Below are 27,177 nucleotides of genomic sequence, written 5' to 3'. Positions count from 1 at the left end.
TTATATTAACATATCGTTCTACGAGAATACATACATGTTTGTTTAGCAACTGTGAGAGTTCAAGGTGTGTTTAGAGTTTTGATACGAAGTATTTCTCTGTATACTGTGTACTGGTAAGTATGTAGACAGAAAGAGACCTATGTTCTCTTAGGTCTGGGAATGCCTTACAAAATGTGATCCAAGATTTTTATGTTTGAAGGCAGAGGATCTGACTTCTCCAGATTCAATATGAGGTAAATTCATTCCCAAAATATATTGGCTGGTGTGAAACTGAGAACGGAAGAAATAAGAAGACCACAAAGGCTGTAAAATTAGATCGGTTGTTGTTAGATCTCTTGCGAAATCTACCTGAGTTCACTCGGAAAAATTACAAGATATTTGCTGTTAGGTGTTGAAAAGTAGCTTCTGTCATAACATCGACGTCGATAAAGAAATGCATTAGTGGATATATGCTGTAAACATAAAGCTGAACATAAAGTTATATTCCTGTCGTCTTTTATTGCTTTATCAACCCAACGCGAAAAGCCCACCACAACGTCTGATCGATTCTTGGGCAGATAGAATTCGATCTTCAGATCTAGTGAAAACTCTTGGCTTCAGATCTCAAGTTCGATCCACTCGGTGTTGCAATCCACACAGTTGTGGAGAATGTATGAGTGGTATCTGTTACCTTCTACAACGACCGCTCCAGAGCACTAAACCTACATGAATTTGTTATGTGCATTGACAAAGATTATTTAGTGAGCAATGGATACCAATAGGAATATCAACCATGAGAAAAATACAGTTACAATGCCGGAAGAAGGGTTAGGCCAGCCTTTTCTGAAACAAAGAGATGGGAGACGTATTGGGTCTGCTGCATATCCCAGTTCTCAGACAGCTCTAGTTGGAGCACAGCTCTCACCCCTAGAGAGTTTGGATTATGAGTAACAACCCATTTTTTTTCTTTTTGAATTTGATCCAAAATTGCATTCTTTTGCTTTGTGTATTTATGGCTACTCATAAGTTTTACCTTGTGTGTATAAACGCGCAGAATTATCGAAAACGATTTGTTCAAGCAAGATTGGAGATCCAGAACAAATGTAGAAATATTTCAGTACCGAATCTTGAAATGGGCGTTGGCATTTTTGATTGGCCTATTCGTTGGCCTCATTGCGGCCTTTGTGAACCTGGCAATACAAAACATTGCAGGGTTGAAATTCCATATTTCATCTCAATTGATATTGCAGAACAGGTAAAGACTATAGTATAAATTATCTTTACATTTATATCTGAAAGCCTATATTCTGTTTTATCTTTACGCACACATACCCATCTAAACTACTTGGGTATGATATGTAACACAAAGTTCTGAATCTTCATCTGGTTTAGATGGGTCTGTGTTATAGTCCACACCGTCCGTATTTAATATTTAATGGAGGTCATGAATTATATAAACTTAGTGCATAGTTAGGAAGAGAACTATCATTTCTATCTGGATGGTAGATTCTAGAATTTGATAGATAGAACTGAGGTCGAGTAATTGAATTTTTTTTTTTTTTTTCCTGAAGAAAAAAACGTTAACTTTTATATATAAAAGTGAGTATTGGTTACATAGTTTTTTTCAAATCAGTTCATGCTGTACCAAGTAAATACATGTAAATCTTGATTCATATCAAAATTCTGCAAATATAAGCCTTAAAAAAACTGCTTTATACTATCAAAATGCCAATTCTTCAGCCGATATAATTCAATCATAGACAGTGTAGAGAAACTGAAAATGTGGAATAAAGGAACAAAAATACAGATGTCTGTTTTCAAAATCTGAAGAGAAAAACAAAGGTAGCAGGATCTAAGTAGCGAATATACTGCCTGAATCAATCCTGAAGTCATGATGGTAAGCAGAATAGTGAATGACCCCTGGAACTGAATCAACTCCTCTTTTCGAAGAATTCTCTTCTATATGTCTGATTCCAGAATATTGTTGAAATCCGTAATGAAAATAAGTTCAAGACAAAAGTTGAATCGTGATCAATATGTGTTAGTGTGGATCATAGTCGTAATGTGAATACACCAAATTTTCAGTACAGTAAACATAATTGCGTTAGTGTGGATCATAATAGTATTGACAAACGAACCAAATTTTTTCTTTGCATATTTTTTCCCTTCACATTATATTCAAGTTAATATCCTAATATTGCTATTATGATGTGGATATACCATGCACCCAAACCATATAGATTCAATGCAACCTTACACAGAGAGAAACAAAAACTAATGAAGTAATCCAACCTCGCTGACCTATCAATTCGTTTGTTTATATTGAATTTCTACTAGATGAGTTGTTCTTGACTGCAATAATACTAATGCTCAATTTTATTGCTTTGACAAATGGTTGAAACGTCTCAATGCAGGTATCTGTTAGCCTTTTCAGTGTTTACAGGCTCTAATTTAGCACTAACTTTATTGGCAGTAGTGCTTACTGCTTATATTGCACCAACAGCAGCAGGGGCCGGTGTGGTTACCTGAATGGGGTGGATCTGCCAGGATTTCTAGGTCCAAATACCCTTTTTGTTAAGGTGTGTACATATCAAGCACAATTAAATTCCCATGAATCATTAAGGTCTGTGAATGGTTAAACAAGATGCCGAGTTCTCTATTCAAGCCCCCATGAAAAATGCAGCTGAAGTATAAGATCATTTGTGTTTACTCAATGGTATTGTGGAAAATGTCCAAAAGCGTAGATGCATATGTGAAAGTCAGAATCTAACGTTTCTGGGGTTTCAATTTTTTTAAATGGTTATTAAATCTTGGGTGTGTGCAGGTATTTGGAAGTATATGTGCTGTGTCCGCTGGATTGGTGTTGGGGAAGGAAGGTCCCATGATACACACTGGGTCTTGTATAGCATCTCTGCTGGGTCAGGGTGGCTCAAAACGTTATCATGTAACATGGAGATGGCTGAGGTACATCAAAAATGATCAAGATAGGCGTGATCTTGTCACATGTGGTGCTGCTGCTGGTGTGGCCGCAGCATTCCGTGCGCCAATTGGCGGTGTGGTCTTTGCACTAGAAGAAATATCAACATGGTATGGCAACGTTTACTTTGCTATTCAATTTGAGTGTTTTTGGATGTATGCTTAAGCACCTATGCCAGGTATGGATGTGACCTATAATAAAGTAGTATTAAACTATGGAAATGTCTATGACAAAAAGCACTGTGGCTCAGAATAGTGAAGTTAGTGCATATGCAGCTTATGATTTTATATTAGTAAAACAAAAGGAACAAAAACAAGTGAGATTGTTAAATTAAAAAATAGAAATAGAATGAAAAATAATTAGAAATTTACGGTTACGGTTAACCTTTTTCATTATTAAGTAGAAGATCTATTTTTTAGAAAATATTACGACTAACCATTTACATTTATATATATATATTAATAGTTTTTTAAAAATATTTAAAAAAAAATTTCCTACAAATATCTAATACCAAAGTAATTTAATTAGCAGGAGAGATATATTTTAATGCCCTTCTTATTTTTAATTGTTATATTTATTAGCCGTGATAGTTTTTAATTGTTATATTTATTAGCCGTGATAGTCCCAATGGTTTGTTAATGATATTTGCTACCTAATTTCTAAATCCAAAAAATTTAAGAGATATGTCATTATTGTTGACAAGATTACGAATGAGGTGATAACAACAGTAAATGTATTTGTTTTTCTTGTGAACCCATGGTTTTTTGGCAATGTAATTGTTGATTTGCTGTCAAAAAATAGGAGTTGGATCCTTCTTCACATATGCAAGATCTTTCAAGAATCTTTTGAGCACATTTTTTTTTTATGGAGAAGATATTGAGACAGCAGGTTTTTTCTTAAAATCTCATGAGATCAAATTTGTACCCAAATGGAAAGCACATCTCCAAATGTTTTTCCTATTGTCAATGTTATCAGCGAAATCATTGTCGATATTGAATCAACTAATGGTCCATCATCTTGCTTGCCCAATTTTGTTCATGTTGTAATTGGTGTCTCTGTTAATTTCCATTTGTCGATCATCAACCTCTTTGATATATGTATAACATACTTTTGTTGACATATGAAAAAATCCTTGAGTAGATTGCTTGACTTCAACTCCCAAAAAGTACTTTATGAGACCAGGTTTGTCATCTCAAGTGCTATTTTCATAGTAACCTTGAATTCATCTAACATCAATTTTTCTATATATACCATGTTATCAATATATTACATTGATTTGATTTGGTATAGGGAGTAGGTTTATTGTTGCTTCTTTTGAATCCATTATTGAGTAAATAGATTCAATTTGATTATAACAATCTCATGGAGCTTTCTTCAAGCCATACAAGGCCTTTTCCAACTTGTACACTTTGTACTCTTGGCCTTTTATTTCAAATCCAAGTGGTTGATCTACATACACCTCCTCTTCTAGATTTCCATTCAAGAAATTTAACATTACATCTATCTAGTAAAATTGCCATTTTCTACTGGAGCAAAGGTTTCACCATACTCAATACTTTTTTACTTAGCAAATCCTTTGGAAACTAGTCTTGCCTTATATTTCTCTTCTCATCTATTTTTGTCTTATACACACACTTAACACCAATTTGAGTTTTATTAGTTGGGAGATCAATAATATCCCATATCTCATTCCTTTCAATAGCTTCAATATCTTCATTCATGGCTTATATCCAATGCTCTTCTTTCACTACATCTTCAAAATAAGTAGGCTGATGGGATAATAAGGAAAAATGAACTCGTTGATACATGTCATCTCATTGCTTATATATTTCCTTTAAGCTCCTTGTTTTCTAATTTCTTACTAAAGTTATTGACTCACTGCTAGAAAATAGACTATTTATTTGAGTTCCCACTGAATTTACTAACTCTCTACTGGAAGAAGAACCATCTTCTTTTCTTTACACCTGTAATCTTGACAATCTTGGTCGAGGGACTTGTTGCAATCTTGGAAATATTGGTGGAGGGACTTGCTACCCTAAACTTCCCACCTATTCATTTATTTTGAGAGATGGATTTGTACTACCCATTTCTTCATTCTCTTAGATCACTCCAAGATTTTTCCTCCAAGGATTTTACATATTTTCTCACCACACTTTTCTCAGTGACTAGATTATACAACTTGTAGGCTTTGAACAATTCACTACATTTTTTAGCATACTACTTTCCATGTTCATAATGATATGATTATTTTGTTCAACTACTCCATCTTGTTTTGGAGTATATATGTTGGTGAATTGTCTTCTAATTCCTTCTTGTATACAAAATCCTACAAACAGCTTTAGTGACATTCTTGTCCTCCATCTCATGTAAGCACTTTGACATATTTGCCATTTTTCTTTTCTTCTATACCCTTTAAATTCTTTGAACATTGTGAACGTCTATGATTTTTTTTTGAGGAAATGCACCCAAATTTTCCTTCTAAAATTATCAAAAAATGTAAGAAATAAAGCTTCCACAAATGAACTTAGTTTCTATGGGTCCACATAGATCTATGTGGACAAGTTCCAGATGTTCTTTGGTTTTTCATGAGGCCTTTGGAAAATTTCCCCTTTGATGTTTTCTAGGAATGAAACTTTCGCAAGCGATGGTTTGTTCATTGAATATTTTTGTAAGAAATTAAGACTCCTAAAATCTATGTGACTAAAATGCCACTACCAAGTCTCATACATGCTTGAGAAATTTGTGCATATGATTGTGATGGATTTACGCTTCTTAGAATCAATGAAAAATGTGTATTCTTTGTCACTTGGACCTTTGCAACAAGTCTTCTACTAGGTGACTTATCTAAGATTGTGTATGTGGAGTCTTTGAATCTAACATCATAACCATGTTGATTCAACTATCTAATACTTAACAAATTGTGTCAAAGATTTGGTACATAAAAGGCATTAAGAATATATTTCTATTCACTTTTCTTAGTCATAACAAGCAGAACATCTTTGCATATCATTGGAGGTGTTTTGAGGTAAAAAAGTGGGCCTTAAAATGAATAATGTACTAATAAAATCAACAAAAAGAAAACCAATAGGATTCTAGATAATGATGTCATCCCCCAAGGAGAATATTTTGGAGGGAAAAGAAGAAAACTATTTTTTTAATCATATTTTTTACTTATCTCCTCATAGCTTTACTCAAATTTCGAATGTGTACACTCATTGGATGGGGAATTAGATTTTGCATCGATCGAGTACCCACTCTGCATATTTTTTAGCAGATCAACACCAAGAAAAATTCAAAATACATGCAAGAACATGTTTTTGAATTTTTGGTGTTAATCTACTAAAGAATATGCAGAGTGGGTACTCGTTGGATGCAAAATCTAATTCCACATCCAACGAGTGCACACACTTGAAATGTGAGTAGACCTAAAAGGAGATAAGTAGAAAATACAATAAAAAAGTATAATTTTGTATTTTAATTCATAACTTTTATTTTATTAATTTTTAATATTATTTTATTGTTTTCCTTAGAAGGCCCATTTTATACCTCAAAATTATCCTAATGGGTTTTGACATGATACTCATCTCCTAATGTAATTTAAAATTGAACATAGCTATCAATACTAAAAGATGTTTTTTTGTCGTCTCTATGTGATTGTTGCAACCACTATCCAACAATTGAAGATACTTGTTGTGATCTTCTTCAGTGATTTGAAATGAAATGAATATTGACTCATATGTCCCTTCTTCAATATTGAAGATAGTAGTTTCACCCTTGTTCAAACCTAATTGTTTCTTTCTGCATTAACTTTCATCATGTCCATATATTTTGCAATAGTAACGTTGTACCTTGAACTTGTTCATTCATCTTCTACCTATTCCTCTCTAATTCTAAGAGTGATGAGGCTAATTTGATTGTCCTAAATTTTCTAGTGTAGTTCTTCCTTTTGCTTGATAATTAATTCTTCCTCTTTGACCTCTGTCTCTACCTCTACCAATGGATTCTTCAGTCTCTGAAGACAATTCCTAAAGACTCCTTCTATGTTTATTCTTGATTCATGGGATAAAATATATCTAATTAATTCTTTTACTATTAGTTATAATAGATCTTTGGACTATTCTATGACAATGAAAACCATCTCAAACTTCATAGGTAGACTTTGAGATCATTTTCGACATTTTTATGGTCTACAATAATCTTTATATGAGTCCTGAGCTTATTTGCAACTCCGGTTACTCTTGTCATGGATTAGTCTATGTTCTATGCCTCCTTCATTTTCAATGTTTCAAACTCTCTCGCTAGAGTGTGAAGCTTCACATTCTTCACTTTGTCATTATACTGATATGCTAACTCCAAAATATTTCATGGTTACTTTGTACTAGATTCTCCCATTACTTTGGGGAAAATTGAGTTATTCACTAAACCCTGGATCGAAACCTTGACCTAGTTATTTTTTTCTCTTATTTCTACAATTTAATTTTCTACGAATTATACATGACCTATTAGGCTCTAAGAACCCATTCTCGATTAGTTCCCAACCTTCTTGTACTGGTAGAAAAATGTTCATTTTCTTAAACAAAACCTCAAAAGTTTTACCAATAAAAACCGGTTCATGTTGCCCTATATTACTTACACATACCATTTTAAATTTATAGAATGCCAAAATTCACTTTAAAATCAAGAATGAAAAGAAAACAAATTCACAAGAATCCAAACCTATGATTACACGACGTTGCTACTTAAAACTATAGTTGAATAACCACTGCCCTTTGATGAAGAGTGCACAATTAATAATCTTTATAATGCAAAGGATATAACTTCAAAATAGGTCAATATAATTAAAACCCACTTTAAAAATACCTCCCAAATAAAGTTCTCAATAAGTAATATGAGGAATATGATGTATACTGGGAATATCTAATAATCCAGTGATCCATGTGAGGCCAATTAATTTGATCCACTGATCCATGTGGGGCCCATTAAACCAACGATTTAGGTGAATTTAATAACATACCTTTTAGAAAAAAAATCTTCAGACCTGACCTTCACAGCTCTTCATAGTTACCAGCATTTACCAAATCCTTGTGCTCTAGAATGAAACAATAGTGGCAGCTCAAGGCAGCGGCAGCTGCAGTTAGTGGAAGTAAAAGCAAATGGTTCTGGCTCAAGGATGGGCGTCTTCCTTGTGGCGGCTTTACAGATAGTGAAAGCTGCTCGTGAGCTAGCAACTCTGCAAAGTAGCAACTTGGCTCTTCTAAAGGAATGGCATGAATTTATTAACGACAGCTTAGTAGATCTGCTAATCAAGGACAACTCACCTTTCCCTTGACCTCATGCTCTGATCTATCTCCTTCACAATTTACGTCTGTTAAATATCATGTTAAAATCACAAACAGAGCAAGAAATGAAAAAGAATTGGAAACTCATGGGAATCTTAATACTGAAAATCTTAAACTTTCTTAAAAAGAACTCTAAGACTAACAACTTTGTAGAAATATCTAGGATTTAAAAGAACTCTAAGACTAACAACTTTGTAGAAATATCTAGGATTAATAACTTTCTAAAATAGACTCACAAGTAACTGCGAGACTATCTCAATTTACAGGAAAGATTATATTTTAACAAAGATATTGATTTTGAATGCTTTCTCAGGTGGCGGAGTGCTCTTCTTTGGAGGACATTTCTCACGACAGCAGTGGTTGCTGTGGTGCTGAAGGCATTCATAAATTATTGTGAAAGTGGTAACTGTGGCCTCTTTGGAAATGGTGGCTTGATATTGTTTGATGTGAGCTCTGTGAAGGTCGAGTATCGGTTTATTGATCTGCTTCCTGTAGTCATACTTGGAGTTATGGGAGGAAAATTGGGAGCTGTCTTCAACTACATTCTTGAGAAGACTCTGAGGCTCTACGCCCTCATCAATCAGTACGTAGATTTAGATACTGTGATTGTTTTAGTGTCTTAGAGCTGGTTTCCAATTTGCAAAATCCGTGGACTTTGTGCAGAGTGTTCATGAATAGCATTGGTATATGTCTTTGATGCAGGAAAGGACCTATATCCAAAGTTCTTCTTGCCTGTGGTGTTTCCATCTTTACATCTTGTTGGCTATTTGGACTTCCATGGCTAGCAAAATGCAAGCCTTGTCCGACAGCGAAAATGATCAGCGGAGAATGTCCTAGCACTAACATTAAAGGAAAATTCAAGCCATTTCATTGTCCAGCAGGTCATTACAATGACCTTGCGAGCTTGCTTTTCAACACAAATGATGGTGCTATTAAAAATATCTTCAGCTCTGACACAGGAGATGAGTTTCATCAATCATCACTCATGCTTTACTTTGTAACTATTTTTTCACTGGGACTCTTCACATATGGCCTTGCACTTCCAGCGGGTCTCTTTATACCCATAATTTCAATGGGTTCTGCATATGGGCGTTCCCTTGGAGAGCTGATTGGATCCTTCACAGACATTGATCAGGGGCTTTATGCTGTGCTTGGTGCAGCTTCTTTTCTTGGGGGCTCAATGAGGATGACAGTTTCACTGTGTGTTATTCTTTTGGAGCTAACAAATAATCTTTTATTACTCCCTTTTATTATGTTGGTCCTACTAATATCAAAGACAATAGCCGATTCCTTCAACAGCAGTGTGTATGACAAGATTGTGCACTTGAAGGGGTTTCCATTCTTGGAAAGGCATCCTGAACCATATATGAGAAACCTAACTGCTGGTGATGTTGTTAGAGGTCCTTTGGTAACCTTGTCTGGAATAGAGAAAGTTGGAAACATTGTCCAGATTTTGATGAATACTCGACACAATGGCTTCCCAGTCATAGATGAACCTCCACTATTAGAAAAGCCAGTCTTCCATGGCCTTGCCCTCAGGTCACATTTGTTGGTTTTGTTGAAGAGGAAAGAGTTTCAACCTTCACAGTTCATTGTTTCTGGAGAATTAATAGAGAAATTCTCTTTTGTGGACTTTGCGAAACAGGATTCAGGCAGAGGTCTGAAAATTGAAGACATAGAAATAAGTGAAGAGGAACGGGAAATGTATGTTGATTTACATCCATTCTGCAATACCTCACCGTACGCTGTTGTGGAGACCTCATCATTGACAAAGGCATTTTCCCTTTTCCAGCATCTAGGCTTGCGGCATCTCTGTGTGGTGCCTAAAGAATCAGGGGTAAGTGTTTATTGATAGAATTACCAGACATTTTATAGTCTTTGTCACTCTTTCAGCTTATCAACAATATCACATGTTTTTACACATTCTATCCTGATCTTTCAAAAGAACTATGTTAAGTACAACAACAAATCTGTTTGGAGAACACCCTTAATGGCATACACTAAGCATCACTGGTAGCTTTGCGTTAGAATTCATTAACTATTCCTCATTTCTGTCCATGCCATTACAGTTTAATAATTTTCCGTAGTGTGTACTCATTCTTGTTTCCTTTCTTTTGCAGAGATCTCCAATTGTTGGGATACTAACTCGGCATGACTTTATGCCTGCCCATATCTTTAGCCTTCATCCTTATCTTGAAGAAAGGAAACCAAAGAGGTTCGGAGCATAGCCATCTCTATTAAAACAGCAGCCAAGTGACTTCTAGCTAAAATAATTGAAGAGCTGTGAAGAGATAATTGTGTCAGATGTAATATCATTACGGAAAACTTTGTTGGAGGATACATTTTGCATAATTTAAGCCTTGAGTTCGCTAAGGTGATAGGTTTTCAGAGAGAGAACTTGTAATACTGTTCTAGAAAATGTTGCAATCTTTTATGTAACGCATAAAGAAGCATACAATTCAGCTGAAATGTCCCTAGAAAAAACTTCAAGTAGTACTTAAATCAATGTAACAATTTGGTCAATCTTTCAAATACAAAATTAAGTAGAGGGCAAATTTCTAAAACAAAAATTGGTGTAATGTTTTGAAATATTATTTTATTAATAAGCTTTCTATTGAAGTATAGTAGTCTGAACATTAATTTTACAATTTTTTCTTGAGAATTTGATGGAAAATAGCCAATTGGTAGATAACTAGCCTATAAAATTTTATATTTTCCATGTTATTGCGCAGTGCTGATATATAGGCCCTAATTTGAAATTGGCCAGTCTAAAATGTGGCGTTCTTCTCTTGCATCAGATGGATCTGGGCACCTGGATCCTAACTCCTGGAAACTGATAATAATCTATTCTTCATAAGTTCTGGGATTTACAGAGCATCCCGAGGCTGACGTTAACTCTGTTTCTTCATAGTGGCACTGGCATTCATTCATAGAAATCTTTTGAACGTGCATCATTGTAGTGATATTCTGATTGTTTTACAGTTTTCATTGAAGAAAAACTGAATTTGATTAGAGATTATTTGCTTCCAAAATGGTTGGGTTTTGGATATGATCATCCAGCCCGAAAAGAGCATAGAAAATTAAGATTGAAATTCATTAAACCTCAGCGAATTTCATGTGAAGGAGGTTATTACTAAAAGTATTCACTGCTAATCAGACATCTTCTATCTTAGTGTGTTTTCAAAATAATGGACAAAGTTGATTACCTTTAATAAGCTCTTGAAGTGATTAACAGTTCCAGTCTCGCCATGAGCTGGTGGTGATCTAGTCAATTCCTTAAGATGATAAATACTTCTGTTGAAATTCTCCTTATTGAACATTAAAAATTCTGTTATAAAAAGATATAGAGTAATAAGTGCCACCAGCCTGAGCTCCGGAACTAAGAGCCCAAGAGAGGATTATATGCCACATTCCGAAAATTTAAATTGATTTACACTATTTTACTTCGTGCAGAAAGGGCTTACTCTTATTCTCATTTGGAACTCGTACAAAGAATCATAGCTAAATACCCTAAAAATTAAGATATGTTTTATTTTTACACTTAGAATATTTTTTATATTTCCATAAACATAATAAAAAATATTCCTTCAAACTCTTCAATTTTTTTTTATTTTCATAATTTTATTTAATCACTTATTAAGGATATCACAAAAATCAATTCATGGAAGAATTTTTTTTTTGGAATATTTTCACTCACATAATCTTTACAAATTAAAAACTATTCACAAGAGAGATTTTATTAAATCCTCTCTTGCCTCAAATGCCTAAGAATACCCCCATATAGAGTAATGGGAGCTAATTATTCAACTAAGATGATAAAAATGTCTATATAGAGTTACAAATCATATTAGTTATTTATATTGAAAATAATAATGCATTAGAATACTAATATTTATTGATTAATTTCATCCTAGCCTTTTAAGTAATCATTTTTTACAATTAATTATAACAATGAGAATTTTAAAATAATTTTACGATTACTTAGCAATTTGTTTTTAGCAGTCTGATCTTATCTCTTACTCTAGCTTTAACAATCTCTTAAATTCATAGATATTTAAGCATTATTTCTTGTGGATTTTTTTCACCCATATGACAGCTACTTAGCAAAAATGGATTGAACCTCTCTTATTAAAAACTAAAAAAACACTGAATTTTTATAGAAGAAATTTCATTAAATTTTTATTGCCTCATATACATAATAATATTCCATATAGAATCAAATAAAAACTCTAAAAATATTTGCAGAAATTTACAAATAACACTAATTATTTAAATTTAAAATAATAATACATTAAACATGGACATTTTCCTCATTAAATTTATCGTTAACTCTACTTAACAAATTCTTTACTATCGATAATAACAACAAATTAAAAAAATATTAATGTAATTGGATTTTCTATTCAAAACTCCTAAAATAATTTCACTATGCTCTTAGTGATTCCATTGCCTATTGGAACTGTGGTTAGCACTTAAAATCAAAAAACGCAATGCATTTTCAATGGTGTAAATATGAAGTTTTTTTTAGAGAAATATGTCCAAAGAAAGGACATCCAACGTCATTTTATATATTCACAATAACTCTAAGAATGCAATGCATTTTCAATCGTGTAAATATGAAGCTTGTTTAGAGAAACATGTCCAAAGAAAGAACATCCAACGTCATTTTATATGTTTGCAATAACTCTAATTTAATTGTGTGAAATAATTAATATAAGTTCACTTTGATGGTATGAAACAACTAATACATTTTTATATAAAATAAATCGATATTAAAAAAATAATTAAAACAAAAAAATAAATTCCATATATTATAAAAAGCTTCAACTCTTTGGCTTGTAATTCTGAATCGAAAATATAATAAGATTTGAATTTTATTTTGCATAAAGCAATTGGATCAACTAGATTAACCATTAACATTCTTTCGCTTGTAATTCTGAATCGAAAATATAATAAGATTTGAATTTTATTTTGCATAAAGCAATTGGATCAACTAGATTAACCATTAACTTAACAAAACTGGGTAAATTGAACTCTGACATATTGTTAAATGAATATTACACTGGTTTTTCCAAATACACAACAATTAGTAAAAGCACGTCAGATGATTATAAAAGCAGAGTGTAGATTTAATAATTATACAAAAATTTACAGCTTTATCTCTAAGAATAATTCAATCCTTCGACCTTTTTGTTTTCAATGAAGCTTGACCAAATAAAACGTCATTGATCTGTGGAAGACATCTTTGCCATCTAAAGAAAGCATTCCTTGCAATCGCTACCATGTTTTTCTGTCTTTTAGATAAACTAACGGTAATATAATTTTTATTGCAATCGCTACCATGTTTTTCTGTCTTTTAGATAAATTAACGGTAATATAATTTTCAAATGTCAACTATGTAAATCTTTAAAGTTATATTAACATATCGTTATATTTAGGAACTGTGAGAGTTCAAGGTGTGTTTAGAGTTTTGATACGAAGTATTTTTCGGTATACTGTATACTGGTAAGTATGTGGACAGACAGAGACCTATGTTCTCTTAGGTCTGGGAATGCCTTACAAAATGTGATCCGTGATTTTTATGTTTGAAGGCAGAGGATTTGACTTCTCCAGATTCAATATGAGGTAAAATCATTCCCAAAATATATTGGCTGGTGTGAAACTGAGAACGGAAGAAATAAGAAGACCACAAAGGCTGTAAAATTTGATCTGTTGTTGTTAGATCTCTTGCGAAATCTACCTGAGTTCACTGGGAAAAATTACAAGATACTTGCTGTTAGGTGTTGGAAAGTAGCTTCTGTCGTAACATCGACATCGATAAAGAAATGCATTAGTGGATATATGCTGTAAACAGAAAGCTGAACATAAAGTTATATTCATGTCCTCTTTTATTGCTTTATCAACTCAATGGGAAAGCCCACCAGAACGTCTCATCGATTATTGGGCAGATAAAATTCGATCTTCAGATCATCTGAAAACTCTTGGCTTCAGATCTCAAGTTCGATCCACTAGGCGTTGCAATCCACACAGTTGTGGAGAATGTATTCGTGGTATCTGTTACCTTCTACAACGGCCGCCTCAGAGCACTAAACCTACATGAATTTGTTATGTGCATTGAGAAATATTATTTAGTGAGCAATAGATACAATAGGACTCTGAAGCATGAGAAAAACACGGTTACAATGCCGGAAGAAGGGTCAGGCCAGCCTTTTCTGAAACAAAGAGATGGGAGACGTATTGGGTCTGCTGCATATCCCAGTTGTCAGATAGCTCTAGTTGGAGCACAGCTCTCACCCTTAGAGAGTTTGGATTATGAGTAAGAACCTATTTTTTTGCTCTTTGAATTTGATCCAAAATTGCATTCTTTTGCTTTGTGTATTTATAATTTTTACCTTTTGTATTAACGCGCAGAATTATCGAAAACGATTTATTCAGGCAAGATTGGAGATCCAGAACAAAAGTAGAAATATATCAGTACCTAATCCTCAAATGGGCGTTGGCCTTTTTGATTGGCCTATTCGTTGGCTTCATTAAGGCCTTTGTGAACCTGGAAACACAAAACATTGCAGGGTTGAAATTCCATATTTCATCTCAATTGATATTGCAAAATAGGTAGAGACTACAGTATTACATTGATACGTGAAAGCCTATACTCTGTTCTATCTTCATACACACATACACATAACCATGTTGGAAATATTAATCCCAACCACTACCTTAAACAACAACCATATTTGTAAAAGGTATTGGAATTATTTTGCAGGAGAAAATTGTGGAGCAAATTTTGGTGGGCGCATGAAAACAGTTTTGGTGTATGTTATTCCGCAACCCTTGGTGAAGTGTAAATCATTGTAAACCTTTGTTTTTACTTGGTGAATGAGCGGCAGTCTCATATGAATGTATTTTCATGAATTATAATTTAATCCTAAGTTTTATTGTGTTGCTCCAATCTTACTCTGTTTTTGCCGTGAGTGAATTTTGTGTTTTATTAAACCTCTTTATAGCTGGGCAAACAGCTGAACTCTTCCGGAAACTCCTTTACTCTGCTTCTCCCCTCTACCTCTCCACTTAAATCGTTTCTCTAACATGGTATGGGAGCGGGTTAAACTCCTAACAGTTAAAATTGTTTTGAGGGTAGATTGTTTTTAGGATATTTACTAGTAGGTAGAAAGTTTTTTTCTTACACTCAGAAATGGCAACATCAAGTAAAAGCTTGACTAATCCTAAAATACCTCAGTTTAATGGAAAAAATTACGATTATTGGGCAATTACAATGAAGGCGATGTTTTCTTCTCAAGACATTTGGAATTTGGTGGAAAATGGCTTTCAAGAACCAGCAGATGGAGCAGCATACAATGTCCTGTCTTAAGCAGAAAGAGATTTGTTAAGAGACAACAACAAGAACAAGGATGAAAAAGCCCTATTCTACATTGTTCAAGTAGTTCATGAAAGTGTTTTCCCAAGGGTTGTAGCAGCAACGAAGTCCAAGCAAGCATGGGACACCCTCCAGACAACTTATACCAAAGCATGGAAAAAGACAGTAACACTGCAAATGTTGAGAAGAGACTTTGAACACTTTGTATGAAGGAGTCTGAGAATGTAGACTTGTTTTTTTCACATCTAATTGGGTTGGTTACTCAAATCAAGTCTCATGGTGAGGCACTTGAGGAAAGAAGAATAGTTGAGAAAGGTTTGAGAAGTTTTCCAGCAAGGTTTGATGCCATTGTTGTGGCCATAGAAGAGACAAAGGATCTCTCACAGTTCTCAGTGGATGAGCTTAATGCATCACTGATTTCTCATGAACATAGACTGAATAGAGCAACAAGCTCCTCATTGGAGCATGCCTTCAAGACACAAGTATCATTTGGTCAAGGTCGAGGCAGAGGAAGAGGAAGAAGTCCACACAGAGGTGGAAAAAATGACCCTTCAAGCTCAAATGGAAGAAGCAGCAATCAAAATCCAAGTCAAGGCTAAGCCAAAATCAAGCTCAAGGTCAGAGGTTTGATAAATTTCAAGTTCAATGTCATTATTGTAAGAAGTATGGTCATTTATGCAAATGAATGTAGAAAGAAGAAATATGACATTAATAACAAACCAAGTCTAAATTTCACAAAAAAAAGTGAGAACCATGATAACATGTTTTTAGCTTGGAATGTAGCATAAGAAAAACAAAGTGATATATGGTATCTAGATTCAGGGTGTAGCAACCACATGTCAGGAAACATAGAAACGTTTTCCAATCTAGATTAAAGTGTGAAATTTGAAGTGACATTAGGGATTGATAGCAAAGTCTTTGTCATGGGCAAAGGAAGAGTTAATATCTTAACAAAGAAGGGGGAGAAGAAGTACATCTTAGATGCTTACTTTGTCCCAGGTTTGAAGCATAACCTCATAAGCATTGGACAACTCATAGAAAAGGGCTACAATGTCTTTTTCAAAAATGATGTGTGCATAATTTTGGATAGACCTCCAAGCAGACAGTTGATTGCAAAGGTTCAAATGACAAACAATAGAATGTTTCCCCTAAAAATAAGATCAGATTTGCAGAGAGAAGGTGCACAAGCACAACTCTTAATGAACTCACAAGAGGATGCAAGAAAAGATGCAACTGTCATATAAGTAAACTTTCAAGAAGAGGTCAAAGATGAAAATTGGTTATGGCATTTGAGATTTGGACATCTTAACTTTGGAGGTTTGAATTTGTTGCATAGGAAAGGCATGGTGAAGGGACTACCACTCATAGAAAAACCAGACAACCTATGTGAAGGATGTATCTTGGGCAAGCAACATAGAGAGACATTTCTAGCAGGAAAGCCAGTAAGGGAAAAGGCACCTTTGGAGATTGTCCACTGAGATTTATGTGGACCAATGTAGACACCATCAATTGGTGGAAGCCACTATTTATTGACCTTCATAGATGACTACACAAGGAAGACATGGGTCTATTTCCTAAAATAGAAAAGTGAAGTGTTTGAGCACTTTTGCCAATACAAAGCTCTTGTTGAGAAGCAAAGCAAACACTACATCAAAGTCCTTAGGACTGACAGAGGTGACGAATACATCTCAAATGACTTCCTTCAATTTTTCGGGGAGCATGGAATTCACAAGCAATTTACACCAAGGTATACACCTCAGCAAAATGGTGTGGTAGAAAGGAAGAATAGGACCATTATGGAAATGGCAAGGAGTATGATGAAGGAAAAACATTTGCCAAATGATTATTGGGTTGAAGTTATCGCTTGTGCAGCATATATCTTGAATAGATGTCCAACCAAAAGCATCAAGAACATAGTTCCTGAAGAGGCATGGAGTGGAAGAAAGCATAGTGTCACTCACATGAGAGTTTTTGGATGTGTGGCATATGCACATGTCCTGAATGAGTTGAGGAAGAAGTTGGACAGCAAGGGGGAGAAATGTATATTTGTTGGATACAGTGATGAATCCAAGGCATACAAACTCTACAGTCCATTAACCAAGAAGGTCATAATCAGCAGAGATGTGTAGTTTATAAAAGAGGAAGCATGGGATGGAAGTTTAGAAAAGACAGTCAATGTCAAAGCATGTATACCACATGAGGACAAAGAGGAATTAACAGCAGCAAGTAATTCCTTAACAGTGACTCCCTCTACTCCTATTCAATTGCAACAAAGCAAGCAGCAAGCAACACCATCAACATATAATAGGACAGTTTCGTGCATCCAAGCAAGTGCTTCTCCAAGCACGTTGCAAAGCGCAACACCAAGTGACATGTCCAACCCATCTTCAGCAAGCACAAGAAGACCAAAATTCATAAATTTAAATGAAATTTATGAGTAAGATGAAATTGATAGTAGTGCTGGTCTGAATTTCTTGTTTGCCTTGTTTTGTCATGTAGATGACCCAATCCATTTTGAGGATGCAGTTAAAGAAAAAAATAGGTTGTAGAAATGAAGGAAGAAATAAAAGCAATAGAAATGAATGACACATGGGAGTTAGTGAACCTTCTGAAAGGAAAACATGTCATTGGAGTGAAGTGGGTCTATAAGACCAAAAGCAACGTTGAGGTAAAGATTAAAAGGCACAAAGCAAGGCTAGTCGTCAAAGGATACAAGCAGCAACATGGAAGAGATTATGCGGAGAGGTTCGCGCCAGTTGCGAGGATGGAGACAATGTGCACAGTTGTGTTGATTGTTGCGCAGCATAAATGGATAGTGTATTAAATGGACGTAAAATCAACCTTCTTGAATGGAATGCTGAAAGAGGAAGTGTATGTTGTGCAACCGCCTGGTTATGAGATAGAAGGCCAAGAAAACAAAGTGTATCGATTGAGGAAAGCTCTTTATGGGCTTAAGCAAGCACCGCACGCATGGTATAGCAGGATAGATGCCTACTTGTTGGACAATGGTTTCGACAAATGTGACGGTGAACCTACTCTCTACATCAAAGAGAGCAATGGTAAGATTCTTATTGTTGTCTTATATGTAGATGATTTTATTTTTACATGCAGTGATGATTTCCTCATTGTTGATTTCAAACAAGTCATGAAGAGTGAATTTGAAATGACTGACTTGGGACTGTTAAGATATTTTTTGGGCATAGAAGTGAAGCAAACAGAAAATGGAATTTTTATCTCTCAAGAAAAGCATGTGGCAGACATTTTGAAGAGGTTTAAAATGCAGAACAGTAAATTCACACCAACTCCAACTGTCATGGGGTTGAATTTGAGCAAAGAATATTGCAGCAACAATGTCAATCCAACATTATACAAAAGCATGATAGGTAGCTTGATGTATTTGACTGCCACTAGGCCTGATATAATGTATGCAGTAAGCTTGGTGTCGAGGTTCATGGAGACACCCAACGAAACACATTGGCAAGCAAGGAAAAGGATTCTAAGGTATGTCAATGGGACAAAATAGTATGGTGTTTTGTACACCGCAACAAATGATTTCAGGTTGGCTGGTTACATTGACAGTGATTGGGCAGGCGGTATCAATGACAGAAATAGCATGTCAGGATATGCTTTTCATTTGAGCTCCAGAGTCATTTCATGGGCCTCCAAGAAGCAGCCAATAGTGTCATTATCAACAGCAAAAGCTGAATATGTCACAACAATAGCAACAACGTGTCAGGCAGTTTAGATGAGAAGGATGTTGAGGGAACAACAACTATTTCTACGATAACACCTCAACAATTGCATTATCAAAATAATTATGTCTTTCACAAGAGGACCAAGCATATTGATGCTAAATATCATTTTATTAGATATTTTATTAATAATGATTAAATTGTGTTGTAGCAATGCAAGTCATAGGAACAATTTGTTGATATTTTCACAAAGCCATTGGCATGTGAAAGTTTTGCTTATCTCATAAACTGTTTGGGAGTTGTCAATGGCGAAAATTGTGATTAAGGGGGGATGTTGGAAATATTAATCCCAACCACCGTGTTAAACACCCTAACAACAACCATAATTGTCAGAGGTATTTTTTGCATGTTGTGTCTTTGTTTGAAGATGGAAGCACTAAAGCTAGAATAGAAGTATTGTGCGGACCATTCTACAACACATCACAAAAGTTAAGGCATTTAATGAAGTTTGGTAAATATGGGCAAGCATTTACTATGCGACCATTTCCCACACTCCACAATCATCTGCGTGATTACTGTCCACACTCAACAACAACTGCCTATTAATTATTTTTCCCTATCATGTATTAATGTCAAATTTTATGTTGAGATAAATATAATGTAAAATTCATTTTGTGAGAGAGAGTAAAAGTGAGGTTATGGCAAGTTAGACAGAGAGAGTCTATGAGGTAGGGAGGAGAAAATTGTGGAGCAAATTTTAGTGGGCATGTGAAAATAACAATTACTGTGTTTTAGTGTGTGTTACTCCGCAACCCCTGATGAAGTGTAAATCATTGTAAACCTTTGTTATTACTTGGTGAATAAGTCATAGTCTCATATGAATATATTTTCATGAATTAGAATTTAATCTGAAGTTTTCTTGTGTTGCTCCAAGCTTACTTTGTTTTTGTCGTGAGTGAATTCTGTGTTTTATTAAGCTTCTGTGTAGCTTGTATAGCTGCGCGAAATGGTGAGTGAATTCTGTGTTTTATTAAGCTTCTATATAGCTTGTATAGCTACACGAAAATCCTTGACGCAACTGAACTCTTCACGAAGCTCCTTTACTCTACTTCCCTCCTCTACCTCTCCACATAAATCCTTTCTCTAACAACCCATCTAAACTTGGGTATGATATGTAACACAAAGTTATGAATCTTCATCTGGTTTAGATGGGTATGTGTTATAGTTCACACCGTCCATATTCAAAATTTTAATGGATGTCATGAATTATACAAAATTAGAGCATAGTTAGGAAGAGAACTGTCATTTCTATTTGGATGGTAGATTCCAAAATTTGATATATAGAACTGAGGTCGATTAATTGAATTTTTTTTCTCAGAAGAAAAAAAAAGCGTTAACTTCTATATATAAAAGAGAGTATAAGTTACATGGTCCTTTTTCAAATCATTTCATGCTGTATCAAGTAAATATATCTAAATCTTAATTCATATCAAAATTATGCAAATATAAGCCTTAAAAAACTGCTTATCTGATCAAAATGCTAATTCTTCAGCCAATATAGTTCAATCATAGTCAGTGTATTCAATCACAGTGAGTGTTGAGAAACTGAAAATGTGGAATAGAGGAACAAAAATAAAGATGTATGTTTTCAAAATCTGAAGAGAGAAACAAAGAGAGCATGATTTAAGTAGTGAATATACTACCTGAATCAATCCTGAAGTCATGATGGTAGGAAGCATAGTGAATGACCTTGTAACTGAATCAAGCCCTCTTTTCGAAGAATTCTCTTCTATATGTCTGATTCTAGAATATTGTTGAAATCCGTAATGAAATTAAGTTCAAGAGAATAGTTGAATCGCGATCAATATGTGTTAATGTGGATCATAGTTGTAATGTGAATGCACCAAATTTTCGGTATAACAAATATAATTGCGTTAGTGTGGATCATAATAGTGACAAACGAACCGAATTTTTTCTTTGCATATTTTTTCCTTTCACATTATATTCAAGTTAATATAATAATATTGCTATTATTATGTGGATGTACCATTACACCCAAACCATCTAGATTCAATGCAAGCTTACATAGAGAGAAACAAAAACTAATGAATTAATCCAACCTCGCTGACCTATCAATTCGTTTGTTTATATTGAATTTATGAGTTGTTGTTGGCTGCAATAATACTAGTGCTCAATTTTATTGTTTTGACAAATGGTTGAAGCATTTCAATGCAAGTATCTGTTAGCCTTTTCAGTGTTTACAAGTGCTAATTTAGCACTAAATTCATTGGCAATAGTGCTTACTACTTATATTGCACCAACAATAGCAGGGGCGGTGTGCTAGAAATCAAGGGTTATCTGAATGGGGTGGATCTGCCTAAATTTCTAGGTCCAGATACCCTTTTTGTTAAGGTATGTACACATCTAGCACAATTAAATTCCCATGAATCCTTAAGGTCCGTGAATGGTTAAGCAAATTTTGAGTTCTCTATTCAAGCCCCCATGAAAAATGCAACTGAAGTCTAAGATCATTTATGATTTTACTTAGTGGTACTATGGAAAATGTCCAAAAGCATAGCTGCATATGTGAAAGTTATAATATAATGTTTCAGGGGTTTTAATTTATTTTTTTTTGGTTATTAAATCTTGGGTGTGTGCAGGTATTTGGAAGTATATGTGTTGTGTCGACTGGATTGGTGTTGGGGAAGGAAGGTCCCATGATACACACAAGCTTTTGCATAACATCTCTATTGGGTTAGGGTGGCTCAAAATGTTATCATCTAACATGGAGATGGTTGAGGTACTTCAAAAATGATCAAGATAGGCGTGATCTTGTCACATGTGGTGTTGTTGTTAGTGTGGCTGCAACATTCCATGCACCAATTGGTGGTGTAGTCTTTGCACTAGAAGAAATATCAACATGCTATGTCAACGTTTCCTTTTCTATTGAATTTCAGTGTTTTTGGATGTATGCCTAAGCACCTATGCATGTGTGTCAGGCAAGGATGTGACCTATAATCAAGTAGTAGCAAACTATGGAAATGTCTCTGACAAAAAGCACTATGGTTCAAAATATTGAAGTTTCTTTTAGTACGAAAAAAGCTTGATATATTATATTATATAATCATAATGCAAATATATACAATACCTCGCCAAAGTTCCACATTATACAAGTCCATTTGGGAATGCATATCCCGCATTCCAAATATAGTTCAAAATAGTGAAGTTAGTGCATATGCAGCTTATGATTTTATATTTGTAGAACAAAAGAAGAAGGAAAAAATGATTGAGATCGTTAAATTAAAAAAAGAAATAGAATGAAAAACAATTAGAAATTTATGGTTATGGTTTACCTTTTTCATTAACTAGAAGAACTATTTTCTACAAAATTTTAGAACTAACAATTTTTATAGAAAAAATATAGAATTTTTAAATATTTAAAACATCTTTTTACAAATATATAATACCAAAGTAATTTAATTAGCAGGAGAGATATATTTTAATTATTTTATTATTTTTAATTGTTATTATTAGCATTGACAATGTATACATGTTCGTTTTGAAATTCAAAAAAAAAAATATTCCCAATGGTTTGTTAAAGATATCTACTAGCTGATCTCTAAATGCACAATATTGAAGAGATATGTCATCATTGTTGACAAGATTACGAATGAGGTGATAACAATTGTAAATGTGCTTGCTTTTCTTGTGAATGCATCGTTCTTTGGAAATGCAATTGTTGAGTTGTTATCAAAAAAATTAGGAGTTGGATCCTTCTTCACATATGCAAGATCTTTCAAGAATCTTCTTAGCACATTTTTTTTTATGCAGAATATATTGAGACAATGGATTGTTTCTTAAAAGCTCATGAGATCAAATTTGTAACCAAATGAAAATCACATCTCCAGGTGCATTTCCTATTATCAATAGTTTCAGCAAAATCATTGTCTATATTGAATCAGCTACTGGTCAATCATCTTGCTTGCCCATTTTTTTTCATGTTGCAATAGGTGTCTCTGTTAATTTCCATTTGTCCATCATCAACCTCTTTGATATATATATAGCATACTTTTGTTGACATATGAAAAATTTCTTTTGTAGATTGTTTGACTTCAACTCCCAAGAGGTACTTCATGAGACCAAGGTTTGTCATCTTAGATTCTATTTTCATAGTAGCCTTGAATTCATCTAACATCAATTTTTCTGTATATACCATTTCATCAACATATTACATTGATTTGATTTGGTATAGGGAGTAGGTTTATTGTTGCTTCTTTTGAATCTATTGTAATCTAAATAGAGTCAATTTGATTATAACAAGCTCCTGGAGCTTGCTTCAAGCCATACAAGGCTTTTTTCAACTTGTACACTTTGTACTCTTGGCCTTTTATTTCAAATCCAAGTGGTTGATCTACATACACCTCCTCTTCTAAATTTTTATTCAATAAAGCTAACATTACATCCATCTGGTAAAATAGCCATTTTCTATTGGGGCAAAGGTTTCACCATACTCAATACTTTTTTACTCAGCAAATCCTTTGGAAACTAGCATTGCCTTATATTTCTCTTCTCATCTAGTTTTGTATTGTACACACACTTAACACCAATGTGAGTTTTATTAGTTGGGGGATCAACAATATCCAATGTCTTATTCCTTTCAATAGCTTCAATATCTTCATTCATGGACTCCATCCAATTCTCTTCTTTCACTACATCTTTGAAATCAGTAGAATGATGGGATAATAAGGAAAAATGAACTTGTTGATACATGCCATCACATTGGTTATATATTTCCCTTATGCTCCTTGTTTTCTGATTTCTTACTAAAGTTACTGACTCACTGCCAAAAATAGACTATTTATTTGAGTTCTCAATGAATTTACTAACTCTGTACTAGAAGAAGAACCATCTTCTTTTCTTTGCACTTGTAATCTTGACGATCTTGGTGGAGGCACTTGCTACAATCTTGGTGGAGGAACTTGATACCCTAAGCTTCCCACCTATTCATTTATTTTGAGAGATGGATTAATACTACTTGTTGTTTCATTCTAGTAGATCACTCCAAGATTTATCCTCCAAGGATTCTACATATTTTCTCACCACATATTTCTCAGTGACTAGATTATACAACTTGTAGGCTTTGAACTATTCACTACACTTTTGAGCATACTCCTTTCCATGTTCATAATGATATGAATATTTTGTTCAACCACTCCATCTTGTTGTGGAGTATATATGGTGGTGAATTGTTTTCTAATTCCCTGTTGTATACAAGATTTTGCAAACACCTTTAGTGACATTCTTGTCCTCCATCTCATCTAAGAACTTTGACATATTTGCCAATTTTCTTTTCTTCTATATCCTTTAAATTCTTTGAACATTGTGAATGTCTATGATTTATTTTTGAGGAAATGCACCCAAATTTTCCTGCTAAAATTATCAATAAATGTCAGAAAATAAAGCTTCCACCAATGAACTCAGTTTTTATGGATCCACATAGATCTGTGTGGACAAGTTCTAGATGGTCTTTGGTTTTGTATGAGGCCTTTGGAAAATTGCACCTTTGATGTTTTCTAAGAATGAAACTTTCACAAGTGATGGTTTTTCATTGAATATTTTTGTAAGAAATTAAGACTTCTAAAATTTATGTGACCAAAATGCCACTACGAATTCTCATATATACTCGAGAAATTTGTCCATGTGATTTTGATGGATTGACGCTTCTTAGATTCAATGGAAAATTTGTATTCTTGGTCACTTGGACCTTTGCAACAAGTCTTCTATTAGGTGACTTATCTAATATTGTGTATGTCAAGTCTTTGAATCTAACATCATAACCATGTTGATTCAACAATCTAATACTTAACATATTGTGTCTAAGGTTTGGTAAATAAAAGACATTACGAATATCTTTCTATTCACTTTTCTTAGTCATAATAGGCGGAACATCTTTGCCGATCATTAAAAATATTTTGAGGTAAAAAAGTGGGCCTCAAAATGAAAAATGTACTAATAAAATCAACTTTTAGAAAACCAATAGGATTCTAGATAATGATGTCATCCCCAAGGGAGAATATTTTGGAGGGAAAAAAAGAAAACTATTTTTTTTAATCATATTTTTGACTTATCTCCTCATAGGTTTACTCAAATTTCAAATGTGTACACTCATTGGATGGGGAATTAGATTTTTCATCGATTGAGTACCCACTCTGCATATTTTTTAGTAGATCAACACCAAGAAAAATTCAAAATACATGCAAGAACGTGTTTTTGAATTTTTCTTGGTGTTAATCTACTAAAAAATATGCAAAGTGGGTACTCATTGGATGCAAAATCTAATTCCACATCCAACAAGTGCACACACTAGAAATCTAAGTAGACCTAAAAGGAGATAAGTAGAAAATACAATAAAAAGGTATAATATTTTTTTTTTTTAATTCATAAATTGAATTTTATTAATTTTTAATATTATTTTATTATTTTCCTTAGAAAGCTCATTTTATACCTCAAAATTATCCTAATGGTTCTTGACATGATACTCATCTCCTAACGTAATTTAAAATTGAACATAGTTATCAATAGTAAAATATGTGTTTTTGTCGTCTATCATGTGATTGTTGCAACCACTATCCAACAACCAAAGATACTTTTTGTGATGTTCTTCAGTGATTTGACATGAAATGAATATTGACTCATATGTACCTTCTTCATTATTGAAGATAGTAGTTCCACCCTTGTTTAGACCTAATTGTTTCTTTCTACATTAACTTTCATCGTGTCTATACATTTTGTAATAGTAACATTGTACCTTGAACTTGTTTGTCCATCTTCTACCTCTTCCTCTCTAATTTTGAGAGTGGCTAGGCTAATTTGATTGTCCTAATTTTTCTAGTGTAGTTCTTACTTTTTCTTGATGATTAATTCTTCCTGTTTGACCTCTGTCTCTACCTCTACCAATGGATTCTTGAGTCTTGGAAGACAATTTCTAAAGACTCCTTCTATGTTTGTTCGTGATTCATGGGATAAAATATATCTCATTAATTCTTTTACTATTAGTTATAATAGATCTTTGGACTTTTCTATGACAATGAAAATCATCTCAAACTTCATAGGTAGGCTCCGAGAACATTTTCCACATTTTTATGATCTACAATAATCTTTCTATCAGTCCTGAGCTTATTTACAACTCCCATCACTCTTGTCATGGATTAGTCTATGTTCTATGCCTCCTTCATTTTCAATGTTTCAAACTCTCTCCCTAGAGTGTGAAGCTTCACATTCTTCACTTTTTCATTATGTTGATATGCGACTCCAAAATATTTCAGGGTTACTTTGTACTAGACATTCACATTACCTTGGGCAAAATTGAGTTATTTACTAAACACCTTGATATTTTTTTTCTCTTATTTCTACAATTTGATTTTCTGGGAATTATAGATGACCTACAAAGTTGTTCGATTAGGCTCTAAAAACCCATTCTCCATTGCTTCCCAACATTCTTGTACTTGTAAAAAAATATTCATTATAATTAAATAAAAAATCAAAAATTTTGCCAATAAAAACCGATTCATGTTGCCCTATATTACTTATACATACCATTTTTAAATTTCCATAATGCCAAAATTCAATCTATAAGATCAATAATGAAAAGAAAACAAATTCACAAAGAATCCAAACCTATGATTACACGAAGTTGCTACTTAAAACTATAGATGAATCAACACTAACCTTTAATGAAGAGTGCACAATTAATAATCTTTATAATGCAAAGGATATAACTTCAAAATAGGTCATTATAATTGAAACCCACTTTAA

At 33.8% G+C, this 27,177-nt stretch overlaps 1 pseudogene; it reads left to right on the top strand.

The window, feature by feature from the left end:
• Nucleotides 1-570: 570 nt before the first annotated feature.
• On the top strand, nt 571-10,523 carry LOC149264281 (putative chloride channel-like protein CLC-g; annotated as a pseudogene).
• The last annotated feature ends 16,654 nt before the right edge of the window (nt 10,524-27,177 follow it).

Source organism: Pinus tabuliformis, chromosome 6 (assembly GCF_031772625.1).
Source record: "Pinus tabuliformis cultivar Carrire ecotype Pingquan chromosome 6, CPIR1, whole genome shotgun sequence".
In the NCBI taxonomy this organism is placed as follows: domain Eukaryota; kingdom Viridiplantae; phylum Streptophyta; class Pinopsida; order Pinales; family Pinaceae; genus Pinus; species Pinus tabuliformis.
Note: the sequence above shows the minus strand (reverse complement) of the source record. Positions and strands in the feature narration are given on the sequence as shown.